Source organism: Marmota monax, unplaced genomic scaffold, assembly GCF_021218885.2.
Source record: "Marmota monax isolate L192 unplaced genomic scaffold, Marmota_monax_Labrador192_F-V1.1 WCK01_AAM20220418_F8-fsc00098, whole genome shotgun sequence".
In the NCBI taxonomy this organism is placed as follows: domain Eukaryota; kingdom Metazoa; phylum Chordata; class Mammalia; order Rodentia; family Sciuridae; genus Marmota; species Marmota monax.
Window position 1 is genome coordinate 6,301,073 of NW_026694639.1, and position 12,945 is coordinate 6,314,017.

Here is a 12,945-nt window from a genome sequence, read left to right on the forward strand (position 1 = left end):
AGGACACACTTGGCATGAGCTCCTAGAGGCAGGGACACCCTGTGACATCCTCCCTCCTGCTTGGGAAACAGAGGGCTGTTCGCTGCAGCCTGACTTCAACTTTTCTGCCCTCCTCATCCTCCCTTAATGACAAGCATCACTTCTTGATCAATCATACTAGCCCCAAACAGGGACTGTTGGCTAAATAAGACACCAAGTCAAACCCTTAGACTTGTTTTGTTTTGTTTCCTTTTAAATACCTTATAGAAATGCCACCATTGTGTTTCACCGAATTAACGTACTAATTTATAAAATTTACCATCTTTCCAAAAGTCTTTCTAAAGGACACATTCATCTAAATATGAGCAGATGTGTAATAGTATATCCTCATGTAACTAGAACCCAACTTAGTTCTTTCATTGTTTTATACAACCATTTCATAATTAATGAATTTGTAGTATCCTTCCCAACTATCAGGGGGAAAAAAATCACTCTTATTAGCAGATACCTGGCTACTTGTTTTTTTTTTTTTAAGTTTCACATGTGAAAACTAAAAAACAATAGCAGATTCAGCGTCTTATTTTTAGATCTTCAAATCCTAAAAGTCAACGTGTCTCTTTTTATTTAAGCCACATATGCTCCCTTCAATAAAAAAATACTTACATATTAATTTAGGCATATGCATGTGTGCATAATAATGTTATATATTTTAAAGATATGTTTTATACAAAGGTATAGAGGGAGATATAGATAGATCTGTGTCAAGAAAACGGTGCTGTTTTAGCAGTTGAAATAGCTAGGGCACCTCCCTCCTTTCTCCTTGACTCCAACCAGTTAACCTGTTACCTAAGTGAGACCAGTGAAGAACCAAAGAACTTGCCAGAATGTTGTACTTTCATGCTGATCTGTGGGCTGGTGGCCTTCACGGTGACCTTGGTGCTCTCAGCACATCCTGGAGGCCTTCACGTGTGGGGCAGTGACAGCGTGGAAGATGGATTGTCTGATTTATAGACTCTAATGGACTGCAGGAGGGGACCTGGACATTTGGAACAAAACGGTGAACTCAGTGCTTAGGAAGAAGTAGAACACTCAGACGTGATTTAGCTTCGTGAGGAGAGGAACTCCTTTGGTGAAGCAGCAGGAAGTTGAGGCACAGTTCTTCAGAGCTGGTTCTCTGGAGGACATTTTGGGCCTCCATCATGTCCTCCTTGCCCTTTCTCAGGTAGAGGACTCCCCTTGATCATATGTTGTACCTTCCGCAAGGGGCACATCCTGGCTGGCATCACTGCAGTGCCCATCTTAAGTTACTCTTGTGGGTGAAAGTAAAAGAGTTTGCTGGGGCTGGTGCTGAGGATGGCATCTCCAAGGGCGTCACCATCTTTCCACTGTTGAGTCAAGCCGTCTTTTGGCTCTCCAGGGGTGGTCATCTCTTTGTTTGACCTCTTTAATTTCACAGAAGCAGAATTACAGTGGAACAGTCACTGCTTGTTCAGTTTCCTGAAGGCAGACTTTTCCCCAGGAGGGGCCATCGGGGTGCTTCACAAGATCCACTGTGAAAAGGAGCTGCTCACACTTTTCAGGATTCACGAGGAAGGGGGACAGTGAGCGCAGCCACTTAAAAAGTAGACAAGTTAACTGTTGTCAGTAAATTCACAAAAGAAAGAGGTGTGGCTCTGTGAGGTGAGGCTGAAAATAGGTTTGGTAGATAAGAGTCATTTGGAAATCCAGCCTCCTGGTTTGCAGTGTAGTGTGACTCAAAACAGCTGTTGTCCTCATTCTTCCTACCTGTCACTCCCTTTTCACCCTAGGGAAGCGTATGCCCCTCGTTTTTTTGTTTGTTGGTTTGGGGGTCTTTTAAATGAAAACTGGTCGTACTGTTATTCATATTAATTAATGAGTGGCAACATTCTAATAAAACAGTGCTTACAAAAAGTGTTGGTGAGGATGTGGGGGAAAGGGAACACTCATACATTGCTGGTGGGACTGCAAGTTGGTGCATCCACTCTGGACAGCAATATAGAGACTCCTTAGAAAACGTGGACTTAAAATCTGCGTACTACAGTGCTGATTTTATATCAATGTTTATAGCAGCTCAGTTCACAGTAGCTAAACTGTGGAACCAACCCAGATACCATTCAGTAGATGAATGGTAAAAGAAATTGTGGTATATGTACACAATGGGATATTGTCAGCCATAAACAATGAAATCATGGCATTTGCAGATAAATGATGGAGTTGGAGAATATCAGGCTAAGCAAGATAATCCAATCCCCCAAAACCAAAGGCTGGATGTTTTCTCTGATATGTGGATGCTGATCCATAATGCGAAGGGGTGGGGGGCAAGGGAAGAATGGAGGAACTTTGGATTAGGCAGAGGGGAATTAAGGGAGGGGAGCCGGTATGAGGGTAGGAAGGATGGGAGAATAAGACAGACACCATTACCCTAGGTACATATATGATTACACAAATGGTGTGACTCTGCATTGTGTACAACCAGAGAAGTGAAAAGTTGTGCTTCATTTGTGTACAGTGAGTCAAAATACATTCTGCTGTCATGTGCAACTAATTAGAACAAATAATAGGGAAAACCAGTGCTTGGTGAATGATGGGCAGCAATGAGATAAGAGCTGAGAATTTCTATTCACTAGAAACCTAGTTAAACAAATCATCCTTTTTGATTATAAGGAAGAACTCTTTTACATGTTGGTTATCTTTTCTCAAGTTGTTTTTACTTGTAGAATTAAAACTAAGTAATTCTTTTTTTCCTGCATGGTGTGCAGACTGTAATGGACACAAATGGGCTTTATTAATCAACTACTATATCCTCTAATGGCTGCTGAGTCAGTGGCCTAGCACTTCTTTAAATAACTTAAGGGATATATCTGGGGGCCTGAGAGGTAAGACCATTCACTTTTAAGATGACCCTTTGCAGAAGAAAGTCATGTTTAACAAAAACTCTATAAACTTTATTATTTTCTGGTTAGAGATAAATGGATACACAAAACTAGCAGATGGTTTTATAAATATCTTCAGAGAGATGGAGGAAAGGGTTAAACCCCAGGACCTTCCTAGCAGTGAATTTTACATACTGACAATCAGTTTTGCAGAACAATGTAGACTTTTTCTGTATTTATTGCTGTATCTGAAAATAGCTCAAATTAAGCCACAGAAAAACATAAAAATGAAAGTCTATTTTTTCCTAAAGCTTTTGACATGAAGATTGTTTTTATTTTTAAAATTTGACTATGTATTCTGTTCCTGGTAATTTATATTTCCTTTATAGATGCTACATATGTATGATTTGCTTCCTTTTTAAGGTTAATAAATGTGTTATCACATGTCTTCCATAATATAAAATACGATTCCAACTTTTGACATCTCTGGACCTATTTGAATGCAAATATGTTGCATTTGACCAGTACTGCCAAGACACTGAAAAGAACAGGGAAACCCATAAACTGTATTATATTTTGGTAATATACTTTTTTGTTTGTTTGTTTTGTTTTGTTTTTCTTTTTTGCAGTGCTAGGGATTAAAGCCAGAAATACTCTACCACAGAGCTACCACACCAGCCCTTTTTAGTTTTTGAGACAGGGTCTTGCTAAGTTGTCCAGTCTAAACTTGAACTTGAAGTCCTTTTGCCTCAGCCTCCGGAGTTGCTGGGATCACAGGCATGAGCCCCAGTGCCCAGCTCTATATTATGGCTCTTATCTTATGTTCACTTTGTCAAGGGGGGAAAAGCCAAAATAGAGCAGCATTGGTTCCAGGCACTTAAAATGGAGTCGACAGGCCATTGTTGATCCCATCTCAGCATTTTAAAGAGCAGAGCAGTCTCATATTCTCTCTCACTGCACCCCTCTCCTTTCTCTCTCCTTCCTCTCCTTCTCTTTCTCCTCCTACTCCTTCCTCCACCCCTGCATGATGGTTGACAGCCAAGCTATGTTGAGCTGGTCTGTAGAGCCTGATGGTGCAGCATGATACTCACAGGATCAATTTCAGTTACACAGGACATATGGAATTCACCCCACTGGATAGACGGGAAATAAATACCAGCTGGACTCCATGTACACTCCAGACAGGAGATGTGTCCAATTACATGGGAAATAAATACCAGCTGGACTCCATGTACATTCCAGACAGGAAGTATGTCCAGTTACTTCCTGTTCAAGAGGAACTGCTTTGGAGTTCCAGTTTTTGATGATATAGTCATATTGAACTATTGAATATTGACCTGTTTGACAAAGTGAAATTGGTCAGCCCTCCATATTAATGACCTTTATTAACTCCCAGTAATCTTAAAGTTCAATGCTTGGTGCTTTTTATCTAGCTTAGATAAATTATTGCCTGTATTTGCTGTTTTTATTTGACAGATAAATTAAAAAGTAGCACTTTTATAATCAAACAAAACTGTCTGTGATTTCTATTCTCTACACAGTAATATCTTATGTTATTACATGCTGGCTTTTTATTGAGCCCTACTCTCTTATTCTGGTTGGGCATTGTTGAAGGGTTTTTATTATTGTTATTTTGGGCAGTTAAGGGTTCTTTGTGTTGTCAGGTATTTTGGTTTGGAATGCATTGTCTTATTAAAGGAGTTTCAACCACTATTTTCAGATGAAGTGTTTAATCACAAGTTATGTCCACGGGCATTTGTTGGTGCTCCAATTTGTTCATCAAGCATTAAGGAAATAATGTTCAGATTTTATTTTATTATGTTTGCATATTATTTCATGTATGTTTTTAAGACTTAAGTATACTTAAATATGTTCGATGAAGAAAATTTTATCTTCCACTATATAGTTCATTTTTAAATAGTCTCACTAGGAACCTATATCTTAAAAATGTACATACTTTTTTATCAAGTTCGATAAAGTTAGCAATTAAATTATCACTGAAGCTCTGCTCATTTTTCATAGGAAGTGTACTGAGTGAGTCTAATGGCGTTTTTCCTCCCTATGATACCTAGTTTTGTCTTTGCTGTTTGTATTAGTTTGTTAAGTCTACCATAACAAAGTGCCCCAAACGGGGTGACTTACAAGCAGAAAATGATTGTCTCCACACTTCTGGAGGCCAGATAGAAGTCCCAGATGTGGGTGTTGATAGGGTTAGTCTCCTTAGGACTGTGAGCGAAGGATTTGTTCTGGGCCCCTCTCCCTATTTATGGATGGTCCTCTTCTCCCTGGGTCTCCTCCCATGGTCTTCCCTCTATGCAAGTCTGTTTCTATGGCCAAACTTTCCTTTTTATAAGGACACCAATACTATCTGTTGAAGGCCCATTCTAATGACATGAAGGACCCTGTGTCCAAATATTATCACATTCTGACATACTGTGGGTTAGGTGTTCAGCAAATGAATGGGGGTGGAGACACAGTTCGATCTATAGCACCATTATTAGTTAGTTGCGCCAGGTCACATTCAATTCTTTATCAATTTGTTCCACCACCTTCTCTTTACTCTTCTTCCATAGGCCCCACCACTTCACCCACCCCCCAGGCCCCCGACCCTTGTAAGGTTGTCTTTCAGAATCGTGTTCATCCAAATAGGCTCCTGCTCCTGGCATGGGGGTCAGTGCTTTCATTTTTAATCTCTTAAGGGTGGACCTTGTTAAAATAGAAGCTGGTTAGAAATTGAAGGTCTCTTGGGAATGGAAGGTCCTTCATAAACCCCCATCTTTGGCTAGAGAATTCAAGAAGGGAGGCACCATAAAATACTACCCCTGCTTTCTCCTTCACAAGACTCAGACAGGAGATGCAGTGTGGGGGGCCTATGAGTCAGCTGTCTGTCTCAATACAGGAGCCCCTCCAGCAGAGGCGGAATCCCCTCCCTGGGACCCTTGCAGTCCTGTGTGATAGCTGCTGGACCTCAGCCCCCACAAACTGCAGTGCAGAGGTCTCCTGTCACATCTTGGGGTTCCAGTAACCACATCTGAAGCCCTCATAACTTTTGTCTCCTATTTCCTACCTTGTTTCAGGTGAGTCCAGATTAATGAGCAAGATTAAGACCACTAATAGCAGGGCACAGATTTCTCTTCTCCTGTAATTAAATTGGCTTGCTTTCTCAGCGTGGAGAGAGATCAAAGATGATGTGCTTATTCCATATGATACACCACGCCATAAAGGCACAGTGATCTACTTTGAAAACCTGAGGAAAATAAGGGATAATAAGGAATATTGAAGGAAAAACAAAAACAAACAGAAAAGCTCCAAGTAGAGATAGAGAGATATGATTGATTGGTTATTGATTGATCGATTGATTTTAATCCTAGGTCATTTTATTTTTAATCAAAATACAGTACGTGCATTTGAAGGGAGGTTATTGACAGCACATATTTGTGGCACACACAGATCTGTTCTCAAGAGTACTAACCTTCGAGGTGGCTCTAACCCAGCTCTGTCATTAGCAGATGACCCTATCACACCTACCTCAGCTCCCTCATCTTCAAAGCCAGTAGTAGTCAGACCACATCATCTCTGACAGTCATTCCAGCAACTATTGCTAATTCTGAGTTCTTTAGTTCTCTGGAACACACAGTTTATTAGTATGTGACATTATTTCTTCAGATTTCATTTAATTCTGGAATTTCTCCCCCACCCCTCCACAACTGGATTTACTTTATTGATTTTTTTTTTTTTTGAGTAAAGGAAGACAATGATGACCCTGAATATAAATTGTTACAGGAAAATGGATACAAGATAAAATTACCAGATCAACCTTTTTATTCTATATTTTATGGAATATCTAATATATGTTTGGCAGTAACTTATTCTTACACATGAATTCTTGACACTTTCGATTCTTCAGACTTATTAATCAGTGTAGTCAGCACCAGAGCAATTTTATGAGACTTACCGGTCATCAAAAATTTATTATCAGATAAATCAAAGAAACAACGAGCGTCTTAATAGGGTAGAGAAAGAGGCATGTAAAGGATCATTTAAGACTGTGCTTTTTGTCAGAAGTGTGTGATATTTACACCCAGTATCAGGGAACTTGCTCATAATTTCATGCAAACAGCAGGGTGGTAGTTATCTGCCTAGGTGAAGTCTTCCTCTCTGTTTTTCTCCAGTAGAATTTTGTGTTTGGTTTAGCTATAAAACTTAGAATGATAAATATGTAGGAGATAAGAAACATCATTTTCCAGTGTTAAGCTTATCCTGCTTTATTTTAAAACAGCATCTGCATTTTCTTCTGAATTTCATTGCAGATGTCATCCAAAGTTAAGAATTACTGACCTCAGTCCTTTCTTTTGAGCAAGCTCAGTAAACCCTATGCAAAGGCGTAGGGAAATAGTGGTATTCAAATCTCCTGCTTCGTGGACACGCTTCGTGTGTATCTTCTCACTAACAAGACACAGTCTTGTGCCTACTGTCTTCTTGGCGGTGTTTTGACCCCCGTTGGAAGGTTTAGGAAGGCTTGAGTCTTCATTGTGTGAGATGAGCTGCTTGGAAAGGAGCTTCCATGTCACCCTCGTCCTGTCCAGAGTGTGCTGGTTCCTCACTGTCCTCTAGGACAGAGAGATCATGGCAGTGGGCCAGGCTGGCACCAGAGCCTTGCTACAGAGCCACTGGGGATGGACTCAGAATGACAAGGCTGGGTTGCATCTCATCACACGTACCTGCATCTGTCACAGATCTTCGAAGGTGCTGTGCTCTTTGCTCGAAATTCTCTTTCTTCCCTTCTTTATCTATCAAATGCCCACCTGTTTTTCAAGTCTCAGCTTGCATGTTGCTGCCCACAGAGACCCTGATGCCCATGCACTCTATGTCCCTTTTATCATTTCTTCAGGGCCTTTCCTTTTCCTTATTAGTAATTTTAATGATGATGTTAAGAGCACATGTCACTTAGTATTAACCAGGTTCCACACTTTGTGTGCTTTGAATGTACTGTTTATTAGTTTATCACTCATTCTTTATTTCTGTGAACATTACCTACATTTTGAAAGTTAAGTACATACTTTTCCCCTTAAGATACCGGGATTCTTTTGTAAGTGATGCTTGTGTTGTCCTCGTGACTGGACTTTGAACGTGGCATGCCCTCAGTGTCTTATATAAATGAACCATCTCATGCAAAGGAGTCTCTGACAGATTGACTTAACTTCTGAAAAATAAAACCATTCTGAGGTCTGGAAGTGACCAACTTATAGGTCTTTGTTGGAGCTGGTAGATGACAGTGTTTCAAGCATCATCATGTTTTCCCAGTATACCATATTCAGTGCAGGTTAGTTTTCCCTAGGAGTCCTTCGTTATTTTTGTAGACTTCTTCTTTTTTCCCGTGTGGCTCTTAGGGTCTAAGTGAAACATTTCCTTAACAAATGAACAAATTATTTCAGAAAGTGAGCTTCCCCTTTGGGAATCCGAGGACTGGCTCACTTGTTAGCTTTATCTTTGTGTACCAAGGGAGCATCCCAGGGGCTGTATGGAGCGCATGATTATGTGTGTGCATGTGGAGAGTATTTTTAAAATATATAATAAACTAATAAAAGTAGTTATCTCAAAAGGAAGATATCCAATGGCTAGAGATAAGAAGAGGAGGAAACATTTTCTTCATTCTTTATAAACTTTACTCCCTATTGGATGTTCTGTTTAGTACATGTATTCACTATTCTAAAAATTACTTTAGGGTTGAAGGTGTTGCTCAGTGATAGAGTGTGTGCGTAGCATATGTGAGGCCCTGGTTTCCGTCCCTGGTATCAAAATAATAATATTATAATAATAACAATGACAACAATAATATTCTTAAAAAAGAAAAAAAGAACCAGTCGGGCCCACACAGGTTAAGAAGAAAGAACCCACAAAGAATGTGCCTTCAGCCACTGGTTTAGGGTACTACTATTTGCTTTCTACTGGTTTGCCTGGACTGTGTGAATCCCTGCTTATCTGTGTCCTTTTGATGAGGCACAATAGTGTGTCCTGGGTCTTGGAAAGAAATTATTTGAATGAAAGACAGTTTCTCACTTAATGCACTGACCTTTCATTTCTTGGCTTAAGAATTGTGAATGAAATCTTACATCCTCTCTAATGCCTGTCAGATAACATTAGGCTGTCCTGTATCCTTGAAAGAATCTCTACAGCAATCTGTTATTCCTGCAGAAGCCAGTGTGAACTGGGAAAAGTGACCCTCCACAAAGCCCCCACAAAAGAGGAAAAAACGCCGGAGTGGATTCCTGCACTGGGCTTCTTTTTAGAGATGTCTTCTCACCCTAAGATTTTAAGTGATGAGGAAAGAGACTTTTCTGGGAACAAGATTTAAAAAGAGAATGGATCTTGGAAGAAGTGATTACATTTTAGAGGGTAGGACTGGGCTTAAGATTCCCTTAGATGAGACAAGTTTTGTTTTGGTTTTTTTTCTCTTTTATTTTTTGGGGCGGTAAGCTGAGATGGCATGTATATTTCAGACTCCTTATGTGAGATTATGAGCGTTTTTAATCTGTTCTTGTGTATTCTTGATGGAAACTGCGTGAGTGGTGATCTTTTAATAGAATGTGTCTTGCAAGTAGCAAATTTATTTTGGTACTAAATTCTAGATAATTCCTAAGGAATGTAAATTTCGTCAATAAAAGTTTTGTTTGGTAATACTTAAAATCTTGGAACTGTATTTTAAGTTTTCTGAAGACAGCTTCTGCTTTATTTTTTCTATGTTTAATTAACAAGACAGTGTAACAAGAAAAATACTGGCCATAAAGTAAAAATGTTCTTCATAAATTTTAAACTGAGACATGGTTAGAAAAGAAATAATTGCAAATGGGGAGAAATTCTCCTTCAAGACCACCATGTGAATGGATCATCCAAGGTGACTTTGGTTTTACTATAGTTCAAGTATTAAGACTATTCAGCAACTTTTACTAGAAAAGTTCAGGGCATACATCTACTCCCAATTCTGCTACTCCCCCATTTTTTCTGGTGTTAGTATATTATCATCCAAATGGATTCCTGTGTGACAGAATTTGCTCCATTTACACAAGGAGAAAATTGGCATTCATTGACCTCCTGCTGTGTGCCAGGACCTGGTGGGTTCTCTATAAGTTTCTCCTCCAATAAGTTCTTGACTCCTGAGTTACAGATATTTGCTTTGGCTTTCAAGTGAGAAAAATGGAAAGTTGCATGATAAGTGAAGAAACTGTAGGATTAGCCTAGTGGTAGAGCTAGAAACCAAACTCAACCTGTCCTACTTGAAAGATCATTATGTCTCCTTCACCATCTTGCTTTTGAGTAGTATCAGGGGAAGAAAATGAGGAAATGGTGGTTTTGCATTGTCACCCTTAAAGGAGGTCAGTGTATGGAGTGGAATGATGGGTACATGGTCATTTGACTTCGCTGATTCTTAAATCAGACACAGTCCTCTGCAAGGCAGGTTCACAAATAGGAACCTTGCTGCCACCTCTTCAGTCCCTGAGAGCTTGTCTTCTCATAATTCACCCTGATTCTGATTTATTCTCTTATCTGCGAAATTCTGGTACAACAGGTACAAATTCATTTTCTGACCAATTAACTACACCCTCTTGCTCACAGTGAACTACACAGTTAAATTTTTGTAGTTGGACTTCTGTCAACTGATGCAAATTGAGAGCTATGACCTTTCCCTAGCATACTTTATATTATCTCTCTTTCTCTTTTGAACCTCATAACAGACTCCTAGCCTTGTGCAGGGAGGGTGTCTTGGACCAATTGACTAAAATCAGATTGGCTAGCACAGTCTTTCCCGTGATTTCTTTGTGGTCTCCTCTTTTTGTTTTCTTAGTAGGTGTAGATCTCGGCTTTAATTCTCTTGCTCAGTGAAGAAATAACTCTTCTCTAAGATGCTCTGGGAAGCCCAATAACATGTGTTTCCCACGTGAGCATCAATAGATGAGATCATGAGATCTGCCAGCCGTTTGAGTGATAAACAGAAAAATTACCTTCTATTCAAAGGAGAATGGGTTCATGTGAGTGTTCCCCATATGTTTTCTTTAATTTTGTTTTGGCCTCACGGTCTTATAAGAATTTATTAATCCAATCCTTCCTTTTACCAAGCTGTGTATACTGAATCAAACCATGCATTTACATGTTTTCGTTTTCTTTTTTCTGACCCTGGACTCAAGTGTTTTGGAATTGCCAGCTAAATATGTAAGTTGGCAAAATCTCCTTGTCATTGTCCCCAAGTACCACTTGCCTGAAATGAAAAAGAAATAGTGACGTTTTTCCAGGTTTTATATTAAAGAAGCCAAAAGTGTGTGGGCCACTCAGTAACATGAAGACTGGGCCACCTGGTTTCTAGATAGAACACCATTCGAGAAAGACAATGACAGGTGTGGAGGGAAGATAATGTCAATACAACTGTTTGAGAGTCCTTTTTTTTGTTGTTTATGGTATCAGGAATTGAACTCAGGGGCACTCGACCACTGAGCCACATCCCCAGCCCTATTTTGTAGGGTCTCACCAAGTTGCTTATTAGCCCCTCACTTTTGCTGAGGGTGGCTTTGAACTCGCCATCCTCCTGCCTCAGCCTCCCGAGCCGCTGGGATTACAGGCATGCACCACTGCACCCATCTCCATTTTAGGTTTTGACTATTACCTCTCATGTTTAATTCCTAAAGGACTCTGGCTTACTTCCTCAGATCATTCAAATTTCCGCTCAGATACCATCTCAACCAAAGGCTTTCCATATCACTCAATTTAAATTGGGCCCCACTGTCACCACCCACTGCTATCCCAAATTTTATGGTCCTCCTTACACTTAGAATAGAGGCTCCCCAAGCACTGCACTGCCTCCATTAACCTCAGACAATGCCTGGTACCTCGTGGGCTCTCAGAAGATTGGATGAATGAGAACCATTGTTCTTTCAACTGTACCTTGTAGCCTAGGCATTTCTACTAGAGGAGAGATTTTAAAATCCTTCCATCACACATCCTGGGTACATTTTTTTGTGTGTTTCCCTTTTTCTTCTTGTGTCTGAGTTACATAGATTACATGATATTGTTAGTGCTGCTTCCATCACATAAATGTTTCTCTGATGTTTCCAAGGCTGCAGCCTTCCCTCGCCAGCTATATCCCATCAAATCTAGTAGCTCATTTTTAGCCAAGCTTTGAAAGAAACTCCTGCACACAGAATTTTAAAGGGTAATGTCGAAAAAAATAGCAGAAGCTGTAAAAGGGTATTTGACCTAGACTCAGCCCATTAGCCTTTTGTGTTGTGTTGTTTTAGTTTTCGAATCAAGCAGATCTCCGTCTCCTGACAGATATCTCTGAGTGGGAGACCTAGATGTTTCTGTTGCAGGCGTAGCTTTTGTCCTCCATCATGATGGTGTGAAAGAACCTCTGAAAAGTGAATTGACAGGCCTGGAACTATAGTAATTGCTTAAAAATAAACAGCAAAGGAGAAGAGAGTACAGGGTGATCAGCTTTTCTTCTCAGCCTTTGAAGTATGTGGGGGGGGGGTTGTTTGTTATTTTGTTTTGTTTGGTTTGGTTTGGTTGGTTGGTTTGTTTTTGCAAGTCAGAAAAAATCACCTAGAGCTTGTGCATTGAACCTGAGAACCTGGATGGGGAAGGGTATGAGGACTCTGTCAGCTGTCACTCAGCCTTAGGGAGCCAGAGGCCTCCTCATCAGCCACAGTGAGAAGGGCCCTCTCCTGCAGTTGCTTCGGTCATTACTAATCCCCCCACCTGTGTCATCTGAGGTGCAGCCTGGCTTTTGAACACAGGGACACCCAACAAAGGTGAGGAGTGATAATGTGCCCAGAGAAATATCTAACTTGCCTCCACACAAACAAAACCTGGCAATGCACAGCTTCCAAATTTAATGTTAAATCTTCCCATAGTGAATTTTCGCTATTTCTACCAAAAACTAAACTAATCACATTTTCATTGTCAATTAAGTGCTGAGGAGGGGGAAGGAAAGCTGGCATTTTCTATTTCTCCTGAGATGTGGAAATAGGATGCATTTAGTTTTAATTATGTGCACCACTGAAAGAAGAGAAGAGGGAAAGAA

The 12,945-nt window shown here is 40.2% G+C and overlaps 1 protein-coding gene across 1 annotated transcript in view; it reads left to right on the forward strand.

The window, feature by feature from the left end:
* Positions 1-12,945, forward strand: part of Rsu1 (Ras suppressor protein 1) — a 186,641-nt gene that overhangs the window by 102,591 nt on the left and 71,105 nt on the right. The gene's annotated exons all lie outside the window — the stretch shown is intronic.